Genomic DNA, 14,060 nt, shown 5'->3' with positions numbered 1-14,060 from the left:
GTTACATTGCACATATTTACATTATCTGCTGAGAGGCTCAGGATTTGCACACTTCAATTTGCTATTCAGTTGCCAGCTCACCTCAGGGGCTCTGTCAGACATTAGACTACAGATGGATTTCCTCAGGTCCTTTCCAAATACAAATACTTATCGTGCTCAAGGTTTTATTTCCCAGTTAACCCAAGACTCACTGTACAGATGACCAGGGAGTTAACATGCCTAAGCAGAATAATCACAAAGACACAAACTCCAATTATTGAGTTACCTGACTTATACAATGAAATGCTCTTCTTAAAAAGGAAATGAAAAACCTCAGCTGCGTCTCTCTGCGCACAGAAACACATGAAAACACGATGAATGCTTTGACAGCTGAGAGTCAATGAATATCTTCCAAAGCTTTGTCATCCAGCATTAGAAGGAAAGACCTACATCTCCATTTACCACACATGAGCAAAAGCATTTAAAACAACCTTGCTTATTATTTACAAACAAGTTCTATACAAGCGATGCTTTCCCTTTCCTGAATGCACTGATGACAACATGGCAAGTTCTGAAAGAGCATGGAAATGGTCTGTCATCTCAAATTAGTTTAGCGCCAGTTATACACTATACATGTTGACTTCAGTGAAACGCTTCCTGCTTTTCTGCTTTTGACAAGTCTTAGACAGAGCTGCATGCTGAAGCCCCAACTGCAGCAAACACTAAGAAAATACAGATAACCAAAAGGTATTTATTTCAAATTATATTGAAACACAATTCAGCATGACTGGGCCAGTAGCAAACACCACCAATTCATCCTTAAACAGAGGTACCCACTCCTTCCCTTTTGACCATTAAAAGAAATGCAAAAAAATTTCTTCAGAGCAGTGTTTTGAATACTGGTTGATATGTAAGGAACTCACACATTTCATGCACATTTTTAGAACTAAGCCGCATAAAATCTGTCTCAGTTAGAAACAAAGTGAGTTGGCATATTGAAGAAACAGAAATATTTTACATTTTGAAATACATCTGTGCTGTATGGAAAGCTACCCTGGAAACTCTGCCATTAGTTTTTAGTAATAACTATACGTAACTGTAAGTTTTGAATCACTTCAAGCATAACTAAGATGCCTGTATTTAAAAAAGCAGTAGAGAAAACAATTCAAAAGCCTCTAAGGGCAGAGGCTCCCTTGAAACAGCTTAAAAGTAATTCTCACACTCTGCAAAGGGACCCCAACTAATTTTACTGGGTTTTAAAAGATAACAAAGGAGAAAACTGTGGATTCAGGGAATTTACTATAGTACATATAATACTTGCAAAGGAAAACAGAAAATATGATGAATTCTGAGACAACAGTGGTGAAATCAACAATCATTTTTCTTGTATGAAAATCTCACAACATGTTGTATAACCCCAAAGCAAAATTCTGCAAGTCACACTAATGTAGGGCAGTAACTTAAATAAGATTATGTAATACTATTGGTGTTCTTCTTGAAAAAAGGACCATTTTTGAAATGCTGCTTATACAGCAGAACATAACCTGAATGGAATCCACAGTGCAATTGTAGTTGATATGCCCACCAGATCCTAAATGGAGCAGAGACTTTAGAACCTTGAGAACAATTGTACTGCAAAGTAATAAAACCTCATTGTACCTCAAGTACTTGGATGGGGAGAGCTCACTTTATATTTCAGTATCATCTGAAATAGATGCAAGTAAACACAGAGAATGCAATGGCAGAGTTGGATCACAGACATAGGAGAGGAAAATACAGGGTTTCTTTATGACAAGACTTATATTTTTAAAGCCAACAAATATTGGATGTTATGAATACATAACTGACTGTAACAGATAAGATCAACATCTTGAACCTAGGAAAATTTTATTGTTTATAACAAAGATAAAGCGACTGTTAACGCTACTCTCTCCTCCACTTTGCTTTGAAGCCCAACTGAAATTCTATTTATTCTCATATTGGAGGAGGTCACAAACATCCATTTTTTAATTCCTTTTCTCTGGGTCATTCATAAATATATACACCATCACAACATGAACAAAACTTTTCTGGCCTATTCAGTCATTCTTCAGACCCAGGTCATGTGTTACCTTCCCTGTAATTTTCGCAGCCTCAAAAGCCTTTCCAGCTGTACTCTCCTTTCCAACCCTTATATCAACTAAATCATCAGCTGCTGTAAAGTATTTGGCTGGCAGGAGAAGTTTCTATTCAACTACTAACCTTCACTTGACTTGTTGAACAACATGAAGGAAGCAGGATACATTCAAAGACAGCATATCCTGCCCAGAAGAATGGGTTAAGAGCTGGCACAAGACAACAAGAGGATACAGATGGACACAGGCACATTCACTAGTTGCTACAGGAGAACTTCACTGGTGAAATACACTCTTTGTGATCTGAACACAGGCAGAAAGCATCATTATTTGAAGATAGGGGGTATCAATCTGAAATAGAAGCACAGTTGTGGCAAAGAATTGCTAAAAGGAATAGTAGCAGTGGTTATTTTTTCCAAAATTCTGGTTGCATTTGAAGCAATCATGATACATGAAGTGTTTTCTTCACGTTATTCTCTATGACTACCAGATGAAAATCACACATAGATTCCAAACTGCAGGAAACTATACTGAACTACATCTCCAAACACCTGTGCTGATTTTTTATTTTATTTTTTAAGGTAAATGTTTCCAAGGATAAACAAGGGATGGAGAAAAGGAGAATACAGACAGATTTCCTGCTTGTCAAACCATCTGTATTGATTTGGAAGGGAACGTTACCTTGGAAGAGGAGGCTTTTGCTGGCACTATGAATTTTGATGAGGGACAGATGCCCAAAAACTGGCAGTAAGAGATGACAGTCCCTGGACCTTGATAGCAGTGGGCTACGGATTGCAGACGGGAATGACAGCAACTTGCTGGAGAGGAGCATGCCAGGAGTAAAGCAGTAGCCAGAAACATTTAAAATGGCTAACTATTACCCAGCTTAGTTGCAATTGCATCCAAAAAAATTTGCAAACCATACGGGAAGTTCTAAAAAGAACTTTGAATTATGATTCATCTTGGTAGTGAAACTCAGAACCAAGCATCACTTAGTTTCATTATTTTTTCCTGAAAGGCTTATTATCTGAAAGCCTACGGCTATAATTCACTGGAGCCATCTTTCATAATTTATATGAAAGATCCCTAATAAGTGCTCACATCTCTCAGCTGGCTTTATTTCTCTGAATCCATCTTCTCCACCCTCCAAATCCTTAAGCCTGAAGTGCAAACGCTGCTGCAAGCATCTGACAAATGGCACAAAGAGCAGGCTCCATCTGCAGAGGTGCCACCTGCAACAGCAGGATGGGACCTTCCATTGCCATTGTGCAGACAGAAAGAAAGAAAGAAGGAAAGTTACAGAAGCATTTATTGTTTCCCATGGATAACTTCTGGAAGTTGACAAGATTCCTTAGTCTACAGGATGTTTTTATGGAGTACTACCTGGATTAAAGTCTCATGTGTCTATTGTCTGTAGGACAGTTAAATAGGAAAAAAGTATGTAAGAAAGTGAAATTATAGAACATCACCTGCACTGCTCTGATTGCCACAGTGAATATTCTTACTTCACAGGAAATGGGAGCACCCTCTATTGCAGTAAGCTATGTTACACTTATTGTAGGCTTAAAAGGGTCAGGCAGGCAGTCACTGCAAAGTAGAGTGTATTACAGAAACAACTCCCTTCTCTGAGAGTATTTACTGGTACAGTCCTCCCAGGGAGGATGAGGCTGCTCTAGTCTGAACCTCTCTATTCGACCACATAAGACCCGACTGATGTTCGACAGTACCCTTGCCTCACAATCAAAGATGTGCATATACAGAAAGCTTGTTTTTTTTCTGTCCCAGTGCCTAAAAAAAATGAAGACAAAATCATACTTTGAGCATTACCAAAAAAAAAAAAAAATCCAGCTCTTTCTCTTGCTCTGTTAAAATCACTCTGTAGTTGTTGCATTTATATTATGGTTTCAAGTTACACCAGGGCAAGTTTAGTTTGGATATTAGGAAGCACTTCTTTAAAGAAAGGGTAGTTAAGTACTGGAATAGGGTCCCCAGGGAGGTGGTTGAATCCCCATCCCTGGATGTGTTTAAGAGCTGTTTGGATGTGGTGCTCAGGGATATGATTTAGCAGAGGGTTGTTAGAATTAGGGTACTATGGTTAGACTGCAGTTGGACTTGATGATCTTCACGGTCTTTTCCAACCTGGGTAATTCTATGATTCTATGATTTATAGAGCGTGCTTATAAGCAAGCTGTTACCACCTTTCTCCCCATCCCTCCAGCCCAACAAAAAGAAAGGAGAATGAAAAAAGAATCAAGGGGGAAAAAAAAAAGAAAAAAAAAGATGTACCTTAAAAGCAGATACATCTATAGCCAGTTCACTGTAATACACTGTAATATCTATGGACAGAATTAATGATGTCGTCATTTCTGGTTTATTTGCTAGGTGCTATAAAGACACTGAGAAGGAACAGATATCACTGAATAAAAGGTACAATTTACTAACATCCCTGCTATCAATCTTAGTATTCCTCAGCACACATCATTTGTTTTAATATTTTCTTATATCACATTTTTTTCCTCATATGAGCAGTCTATACATCATCCACTGAATGGGAGGGAATAAATAAAAAATAGAAAGCATTCATGGTATTAATGCGCTCTAGCACCAAACCTAATTATTTATAAGGTTCCTGGCCTTATGAAGGCGGAGAGGCCAAAGCAGAACAAATTAGATACATTGATCAAACTCCTCATTGATCTCAGCAAATTCATATCGTGCAACAAAATTCCATTTTATTCTAAGTTGAAAAGAAGACTGGCAGGGACAACAGTGACAATTCTGTCACATCTTCGCTGTTACCTCACTTCAAACTTCCCTGTCAGCTGTGAGATGCGATAGCAACATACAGCTCTCACAAGGCCATAAACATCAGATATTATTTGGCTGAGTTTTTGATCCCATGCTCCTTGCAGGCAAAGGAGTTTTCAAGGGCAGCGACCCCTGTGCTTCACTGTTTTGCTGCACTGGATGATTACAGGGCTGAGGAAAAATGGTCACGCTGAAGACCTCTACATAAATTTCACATCACAGGTTGAAAAAACAAAAGTAAAAATTGCTCTGCCTTTGTTTTCTCCTCACAATGACCTGCAGACAAGTGGCTCCAAACAAAACAGGTCCCACATACAAGGAGCTGCTCAGCTGCTGTGTGTGTACACAAAAATGCTACTGCGAACATGTAAATACTTATGCATACATATTCTTAGCTTTATGACAGAATTTCACATTCAGGCACACATTCTGGCATTAGGACAAATAACACAGTGCTATTAGAAGGAAATAGCTCACTGATTCCAGTCAGAGCTGCTGGTTTCCTAATGCCACCCTCACTTCTTTAGAAACAAGTTTCTTACCACCCATGCTCATTTGAATGGATGAACTCTGTGCTCCTGCTCCACATGCAGGGACATGGATGGGCATGGGGACAGAGCTGGGCCCGGTGCAACACCACACATTACTGTCCTGCAATATTAGGATTGAATTAATTGTAAAGGAAGCTAATGATGAGACAGTAATTTGTTATCAGATTTGCCTGTCTCATTAACTTCCTTAAAGCACTTTCAACTGTATAATTACTTTTAACTGGGACTCATAAAATCACTTAATTAGCTTTTTTGCCATTAAAACTAACTCTCATGCATATATCTGTAGAATTACTTATTTATTCTAGCGATTTGAAAACTATTTCCAGGCAGAGCATGCACTTAAAAGGTGACAACCTTGGCCACACACTTTCACTTGCATACTCTTATTAAGCAGGGGGCTCTTCACCAACGTTTTGTGAGACATTTAACATAGGCCTACTTATAATGAAGAAAAACTTAACTGCCCCAACACCACCACTCAATGCAATCTGCATAAGATGGAATAGAAGAATGCTTTGCTGTACCAAAGATATACGTAACAGTAGAAGATTAAAAGGTTTACATAGACGTGTATTAGAAGAAAAGCTTTTTTTTCCCCACTGGATGTGTATCGTTAAGTGATAAGCAGGGGAGGAAGCAGCCTTTACTGGTCTGCCTCAAATAGTCCAGTCATACTCTTCTATTTGAACAGAATTTTGATTTAAAGAAACATTGCAGCTGGATTTCAGCATTTCATTTCCTTACAGCAGGCATCTAAAGATTTACATAGCTCCTCAATGTAACTTCCTTGACACGTAAGCATCTAACATAATTCAACTCTCTGGAAAATCAAGCTCTTATATCTGACTCAACACAAAACACAGTGCATTTTAACCCCTGCAGAAGTCATATAACCCTGAAGCAGACCACAAGCCACTCCAGAGCACACACTGGATCAAATCTCAATGTTTATGCCCAGCAACCTTCATCCAAAGAGGGTACAGGGGTGCTGGATTTGATCATCTCTGGAGGCCTCTTCCAGCTCCAATTCTGTGACTGAGTGAAAAAGGGCTTGAGGATTTATTTCATCTCATGATAACCCACTGCCAGTTGACTGGTAGCTATTACTTAAGTGTTAGAAGTTGCTGTAGAGTTTGTCAATCACAGACTTCTTTGTGCAGTTAGTTTTTAGCCTGGTAAGAATTACCAATTTAGTTGGCTGAGGCTCTGGGGAGTAAGAAAATTTGACATCACCTGATATACATTTAACTCTGACCACGGCATTGACTGCAGGGCAATTCGCTCGCTGAAGCCTGTGCACTAGTACATTCAGATCAGATGTCTCAGTTTCAGTTTCCCTGGCTCTGGCTGTTGATTGTAACAACTCTTTTTCTACAATGACTTTTATCATGATTGTCAATAGTGATTTCTTGCCTAAGATTCCAAAACTTTATTTTTCCTGTATTTTTTCTATTTCTGCTAATATTTTTAAAAGATTCTTTTTCTCTTTTTTTGTGTGCGTGTGAAACCATAAAGAAAAGCACAAGGGAATAGAATCATATTTTGAACAGACATTAATACACATACCCTTCCAGTTTTGTTCTTCTCCAGAACACAGCCACTCCACAGTAGGTTGAAATTGCAAGCCATCCTTCTTCCATACAAAAAACTCAGTTACCTAAACATTAATCCATGCCTCAAAACCCAAACACACTCTATGTCTGCCCCATAAAGGAAGCTGTACTCTGCATTTTACAATCAGCAGGTTCACTGAGTTTTCACAGTTGATGTGTTTGCTCCGAGCAGTGCCTACTGTAAAAAACACTCATGAAAAGTTTTCTTTACAGACCTTCATACCGATTCCATTTTACTGTGACTTTCCAGACCATTAAACCTTCTCATGCAAATTTCCTATCATTTTCTAGCTCCAGGGATCCATCACTGCTAGCCTTCCTTCATGTGCTTTGAAGTGATACGTCACAAGCACTTAAGAATTCGGCCACCGAAGAGGTATCTGAGAAAGGGTAAGGTCTGAAACGCTTCTGGTTTGTGTGCCTCTGCCCACAAAGTCCGACTCACTGATGGAAAACAGGATGCAAACAAGAATAATGCTCCACTGTTCCCTGTTACTATAACCCACAGACACCTGGTCATGAAATTGAATTCATCCTACAGGGCTTGACCTAAGTACTTTTAATATGGGGAGTTGCCACATAAGGAAAAATGCACAAGAACTACAAGGAATTACATTCCTCGGCTTCTTCAGTTGACTAATTACGAGTAGACACAAACTTCAGTTTCTGTACTGGGGCTCAATATGACGTGACATACACTTACACTCCAAAAATTCAACCCGTTTCCATCGTCAGAAAAAGCAGGGAAGAAAAAGACACATTACTACTTCTGGCATCTGTCAATAAACCCATCCTCTCCAATATCCAGGAATGCTTTTTTTGCACAGTGTTTACTGGCCAAGAGCCTGATAAAATTCCTCTGCAGGTCTGAAGCTCATAGAAACATTCAGTCCTAAATATAAATAACAAATTGGCTTAAGCTTAAATTTTTCCTTGGGGCGGGGGAGGGGGAGCAAGAATACCAACCCTGAATCACCCATAAATGCAACTGTGCTTAAAGTGGTGCAGAGATATAAGGTACATCCACAACACAGTCAGGTTTCCTCAAGAAAAAAAAAAAAAAAAGTAGGTTAAAAATACTTTAGTGCAGGAATGGGGAAAAAAGCAATCTATAACCTCTCCCCCTCCCTCTATCTATGTATATTTGTATGTATGACATTAACTCCTTCATGTATCTATCTATCTATCTATCTATCTATCTATCTATCTATCTATCTATCTAATTAAAGCATTACTGACTTCACACATGAGTTTAGGTATCCATAAAACTATAGATGCAAAGCTCTTAACTTAATCATCACAAAGGAAAAGTTACCTGGAGGACCAAGGATCATTGTATACAACTAGAAGAATAGACAGGGGAGACAAGTGGTGGCACAAGATGCTGATCAGAAACGTAGAGATTCCAGCATTAGTGGTGGGCTCAATCATTCAGTAAAGGAAACAGATTTCTTGTATATACGTACTCTGTGTGTTTGTTTTTTGTTTTCTAAGGCTTCATTTTCTTGGATTATTCAATTCTCATCTAGCCTTAAGTCATCTCTGCCCAGCCAAAAGTTTTCCTTTTTTAGCTGAAAGGAGCTCCAGCTGCCTTGAAGGAATAAATAAAAGAGAAATGCTCAGTGCCATGGAAACTGCATGTTGCACAACACATTTTCTTTCTGAGATGGAAGAATCATGGAAACCTAAGCGACATCAGCATTTCCAAACACACTCATCATTTGTGTTAAAAAGGAACAATAGCTGCAATGCTGTTTATAATGGCAGACAGATTAGCAGCATTCCAGCTTATCTATGGTTGATAATGCACTACAGTAATTCTGATTTCTTCTGGGCATTTTCCACCATGTACAAATCATATCATCAAGCTATGGTCCTTTCCTCTTCCAAAGCACTTAATAGATCCTTCAGTAGTGAAATAGTGTTTAAAACTTAAAAACCTGGAGATCCCAGATTCTCTGCAAAGTCAGACTGAAATAGGTTTTCTCCTTTGTGTTTACACACAAGCACATACAAAGACATGGCAGCATAAACATTACTTCAGAAATCAGACTTCAAAGATGCTGAAATGACCCGCCATCCTGACAAACTGCTGTAACAGAAAGGGATCTGGGAAGCCTGCTCAGTCTTACGAAGACAAACCCCCCAAGGGATCTGATACATAGTAAACAGTAAGATCTCAGATCTGGGTGGTTTTAGTGCTGACCTTACCACAAACAACTGTGAGGACTAGAGATGATCTGAGGTCTCTTCCAATTCCCCAGCTCACCACAGGGTTAACACATGGCAGAGACTACATACCAATGCCTTGTTTCTTCTAACTGTGCCAATAACCACAAGAAATTCCCCTTTTACTGTTGCAGGATGGGCAACAAAAAATAATCATTTTGGCAAACCAAGCTCCATGCTACAGTAAAAAAACGTGCTGAAGTCACACAAAAGACTTTTAACCACGTTTAACCACTCCAGCCAACACATTCGTTTCCTATTGACAGGGGTACAGCAAAGGATGCTCATGTTCCCAGAAGATGCTTAACAAAGGAAAAAGCTCTTATGGTTTTTTCTTTTCTTCTGATTTCATCACTATCAATGTTGCTACAGCTTTAAGATTATATTTAGTGATTTGCTTCATTGGAAGCATTGTTATAACGAAGCTTGTGGTAAGTTTTAATCATTTTGCATCTTATCATTTTTACAAACCAAAGCTTATAATTATGTGACCTGTATAAAATAAATGGTAACTACATTTATCACCATTTATTTTTTCTATAAACAGCCTCTCAGCTGTGCAAGGAAGCACATTCAATCAAGTATTGACAACATTCCTACATACGTTAAGACTGCACTGACAGAGCCCAAGAGCTCAGCCAGTTCTCCTAATATGAGGCAGCAATTGTGCTGTGATCTCTTTAATTTGGTACAAGCAAAATCCTCTTAAGAGCATCTCCTGAAATCCAAAAGGTCAGACATGAAAGTGGCAGAAAATCAATACTGACATCTTCCGTCACCCAGTACAATCCTTAGAACTCTTCCTAAGCTTAATTGCTTCTTTCTAATCTTTCTAATATTCAGCTGTTCAAGTCTAGCTTATGTAACAGTGCAAAAACACCAAAGAAAAAGTGGTATTTTCCATAAAAACCAGGACAAAGCTGGTTCTTCAGTGGGTTTAGTGCAGAAACTGCTGTGATCCAAGTTGCACATTCTTCAAGTGACTGCCCAAAGCCATGGCAAAACAACTGAGCATCCTCTATCAGCAACACCACTCCTGAGCTGATTTACCTCAACATCTGAGACCTACTGATACCAATTTTCTCCATGCTTATTTTCCTACAGATTTTCAAGTACAGTTGCTCTGTATACGTATTTATAAGGGTTAAACCAAAATGCAGTGAAGAAGAGATGCCACATACCTTCACATTCAACTTTCTTGCCTACTGCATTTTTAATTATGAATAAATACCAGCAACTATCTAGCCACTAATAATCAATACATGCAACATGGAGGAAAACATTAATTTTTCAAGAAGGGGACTTTAATATGAAGCCAAGAAAAGGTCATTCTAATCTAAAACAGCTTAGAAGGATAATGAATTAAACATCCCTTTAGCTCTGATCTGAGAAGTTAACAGGTGCTATATCTGTTAGCTGCTTTCTCTCCTAAGAAGTTCCCCTAACCAGAAGAATAATAACAGCAGAAAACAGAGATCTCAGTGGACTGAGAATGACCTTTTGTGTCCTTGAAAAGAAAGCTGAAAGTACATAGAAAAAAAATCTGCACTCTGCTTGTATCCTGATTTTGTTTGGATTCCTTCCATGAGTCTTAGTGAGACTTAGACAAGTCTGTTGATTATATTACTTTTTCCACAGTCTGAATTTTTGAGTTTCATAAGCCTTTTCTTTTCTTTAAGGACTGTGACATTCTCATAATAAAATTGAGTTTTGTAACTCAGTAGTCATGCAAGGAAGTAAGGAAAGAAGAAAAGTAATGATGGTTGCCATCACCTTGTTTATTAAAAACAACCATTTAAAATGTTTTGAAACAACCTCTGGAAACCACAGAATAGCCTGGACTGGTAAGGCTCCTAAAGCATATGCAGTTCCAACACTCTGCCATGGACAAGGTGACCACCCACCAGCTCAGCCTGCCCAGACCCTCATCTGACCTGACTTCGAACACCACTTTATTCAAAGAAAATGGTTATTTTGGTCAACTAAATGGAAGCAAAACCTATCTGCATAGAAACACAGCCTCCTTCTCAACCCAAGCCACCCTTTAACCAGGTATCTCTCCCACATAAACTGAAAGGAGGCACACGTAACACTGCTGGCAGAAAAATCAGAGGACCATTCCCAAGAAATAAGAAGTATACAAAGCCCCACAGCACCGCATGAGAAGAACAGGCTCTCTATTTTATCTAAGGGTTATCAAGGACCGAGAACTGCCACAGGAATCATTAGAAGAGCCATGTATACAACACTGACAGATCAGATAATTTGAAGAGTTACATTTGATGACATACATACACATTTCCTCATGTTTCCTTATTGTTTCAATTTTAAAAGCATCTAACAAAGCAAGGAATCTAAACTTATTGCTGTGAATAACTCTGTTACACTTTCTCTTTAAATGGCAGCTCAAAGGATGGAAATGAGGCTTTTAATGTTGACCCCACACACTTAATTTTAAAAGCAATGAGAAAAGAACAATTTCATAGAAATTCATTGACCTTTTAAAAAGCTTTCCTATAGCATTTTCCCCCATAAATCGGTGAAATATTTACTGGCACAAAGCTTTTATTTTTTCCATTAACAAATACGTGCCCTCCTCCATCCTTGATTCTAGTATCTATTCTTAACAATATCCTAACTACATGCCACGCAAATAATTGTGAAATAAAGTATTGTAAAATGAATTTATTACTCTGCAATAGAAAAGTGAGAAGTAGCAGACAGAACAGCATTATGTAGTGCTCAACAGTATAAAAGTAAAAGTGCAAATTCTCTTAATGTGTATTTAAGTAGCTATTTGCACCTAAAGGAACCATCCCGTAAAATAAAATGGCTACTTGAAATCAGGCTAAAAAAATCACTGCTAGAAAATATTACAGTAAACTCTGAAAGTAACAAACCAGAAAATCATTATTCTGTTTCACAGTTGCATATGTACGTATATAAATATATACAGCACCGAAACAGCACACCCACTACATTTGAGGGCCTAACCGTTAAGGAAGTCATACCTAATAAGTTGACAGGTCCATCATCACCACCTAAGACAAGCTGTCACGCCTAGAATCATTAATGGGACTAACAAGCTTCTACCAGTAGTAGAGGGCTAAAATAGTTTTGCCAAGCCATTGTTTCTAAGTCAACAGATAGATGCCAGCGTGCTGACGCATCAGAACAAGAGAATATTGGACTTCAACTTTTTCTCTACCCTCTCCACTTTTGCTCTACCTTTTGAAATGACAAAACACACTTCACAGTATACTCCAAGGCATTCTTCATGTTTACCAAACAGCACCCACAAAGTAATTTTCCTGAAGGACATAACAGAGAAGGTCTGCTGTCCAAAAAATATTGCATTTCCTTTCCTCTGTTTACAAACTTTCCTAAGCAAAAAAGGTATGAGGTCTTTTTGTATTTGTTCTCTATCTCCACAGAACTAAAACAGCATTTTCCAAGACAGCACATTATATAACTCTCCACAGGTAGAGCAATAAAGTTTCAGACCTCCAAGTCCTTTTTCTTCCCCAAAGGTGATACACACATATATGATTAAATCAATATTATCATGCCTGTGGTATTTCCTACTCCAATGTGCGTTAATACAATTTTTCAGCAGGCGTGGTGCATATGACCAAACAGGATGCTGGCTCAGCCATTGCACAGCTACTGAAGGCAATACTGTACTAGCATGCTCCATTTTTCCCAGCAGGGAATCCACTGTTGAATGTACTAACTTGGAGTGAACAGAGAGGTGACATCAGTATCATCAGTGAGCAGGATCAATGGAAAGCAAAGATCTCAAACAATTCCATGTAAATACAACAGGAGCACATTAAAGCCAGTGGAAGATCAGATAATATTGATTTGATTAAAGAGCACAGAAGAGAAAATGTGGTGTGCTGTGCTAGCACTTAACTTCATTAACCAATTTAAAACATTGTTTTTCCTGATCTGATTATCAACATAACGGCTTGGAAACACTGAATCACAGAAAGAGGTGTATGGCATCTCTTCAGTGCTGTGTAATTAAAAGCAAACATTGATTGCCTGACTCTTGAAGCCAAAATCTCTATCAAATGCTGCTTTATTAAACAATAAATTCAATTTCAGATTTGCTTCTTGTTTTAAGATTAAACCATTCTGTTGCGCACAGAAAATGCTCGCACAAAGCATTTACTAAGTGAGCAGTCATGGTCCAGCAACAACCACTTCCACCCTGCAGCTATATGCCACCCAAAACCAGACATGCCTCAGGTAGTTCTGCTTGAGCCAGCCTGATGCAAATCAAGCTATCCATGTACTACAACAGCCAACAACTCCAAATAATTGCTCTATGGCCTTCCTGTGGCTTTCAGTACAAAACCATCACCGTGAATACATGGAACATCCTCTAAATCATTTTTATTTAAAAAGAAACCATCTATACTTACAGACATCACAGGAAAGCATCATTATAGATTTCCTTTCAAGTGATGTAGATAAGCATCATTTGAAAGACAGTTTCAGACTGGGCTTACTCCAGGTTTATAACACTGAGTTAAATACAAGAACAACTGGTTTTCATTGATGTTTTCAGAATGAGAACACTTCTTTGTTTACTTACAGTTTGTAAATACCAACACATAAATCTTCAAGAGTATCTAGAAAAATGGTTTCAAATTGACATAGACGGGAGCAGATGCAGCAACATCTTGGGCTTTCTCTGTATACAATGATGTCCCCATTTTAACAATATCTTTTTCATTTGATTCAGCTATTTATGT

General features: G+C 38.4%; 1 protein-coding gene across 3 annotated transcripts in view; it reads right to left on the bottom strand.

Moving 5' to 3' along the window:
• Positions 1 to 14,060, bottom strand: part of ZNF804A (zinc finger protein 804A) — a 312,097-nt gene that overhangs the window by 29,257 nt on the left and 268,780 nt on the right. The window lies entirely within an intron of this gene.

This window comes from Coturnix japonica, chromosome 7 (genome assembly GCF_054131305.1).
Source record: "Coturnix japonica strain WE chromosome 7, WE-NBRP24, whole genome shotgun sequence".
Lineage (NCBI taxonomy): Eukaryota > Metazoa > Chordata > Aves > Galliformes > Phasianidae > Coturnix > Coturnix japonica.
Note: the sequence above shows the minus strand (reverse complement) of the source record. Positions and strands in the feature narration are given on the sequence as shown.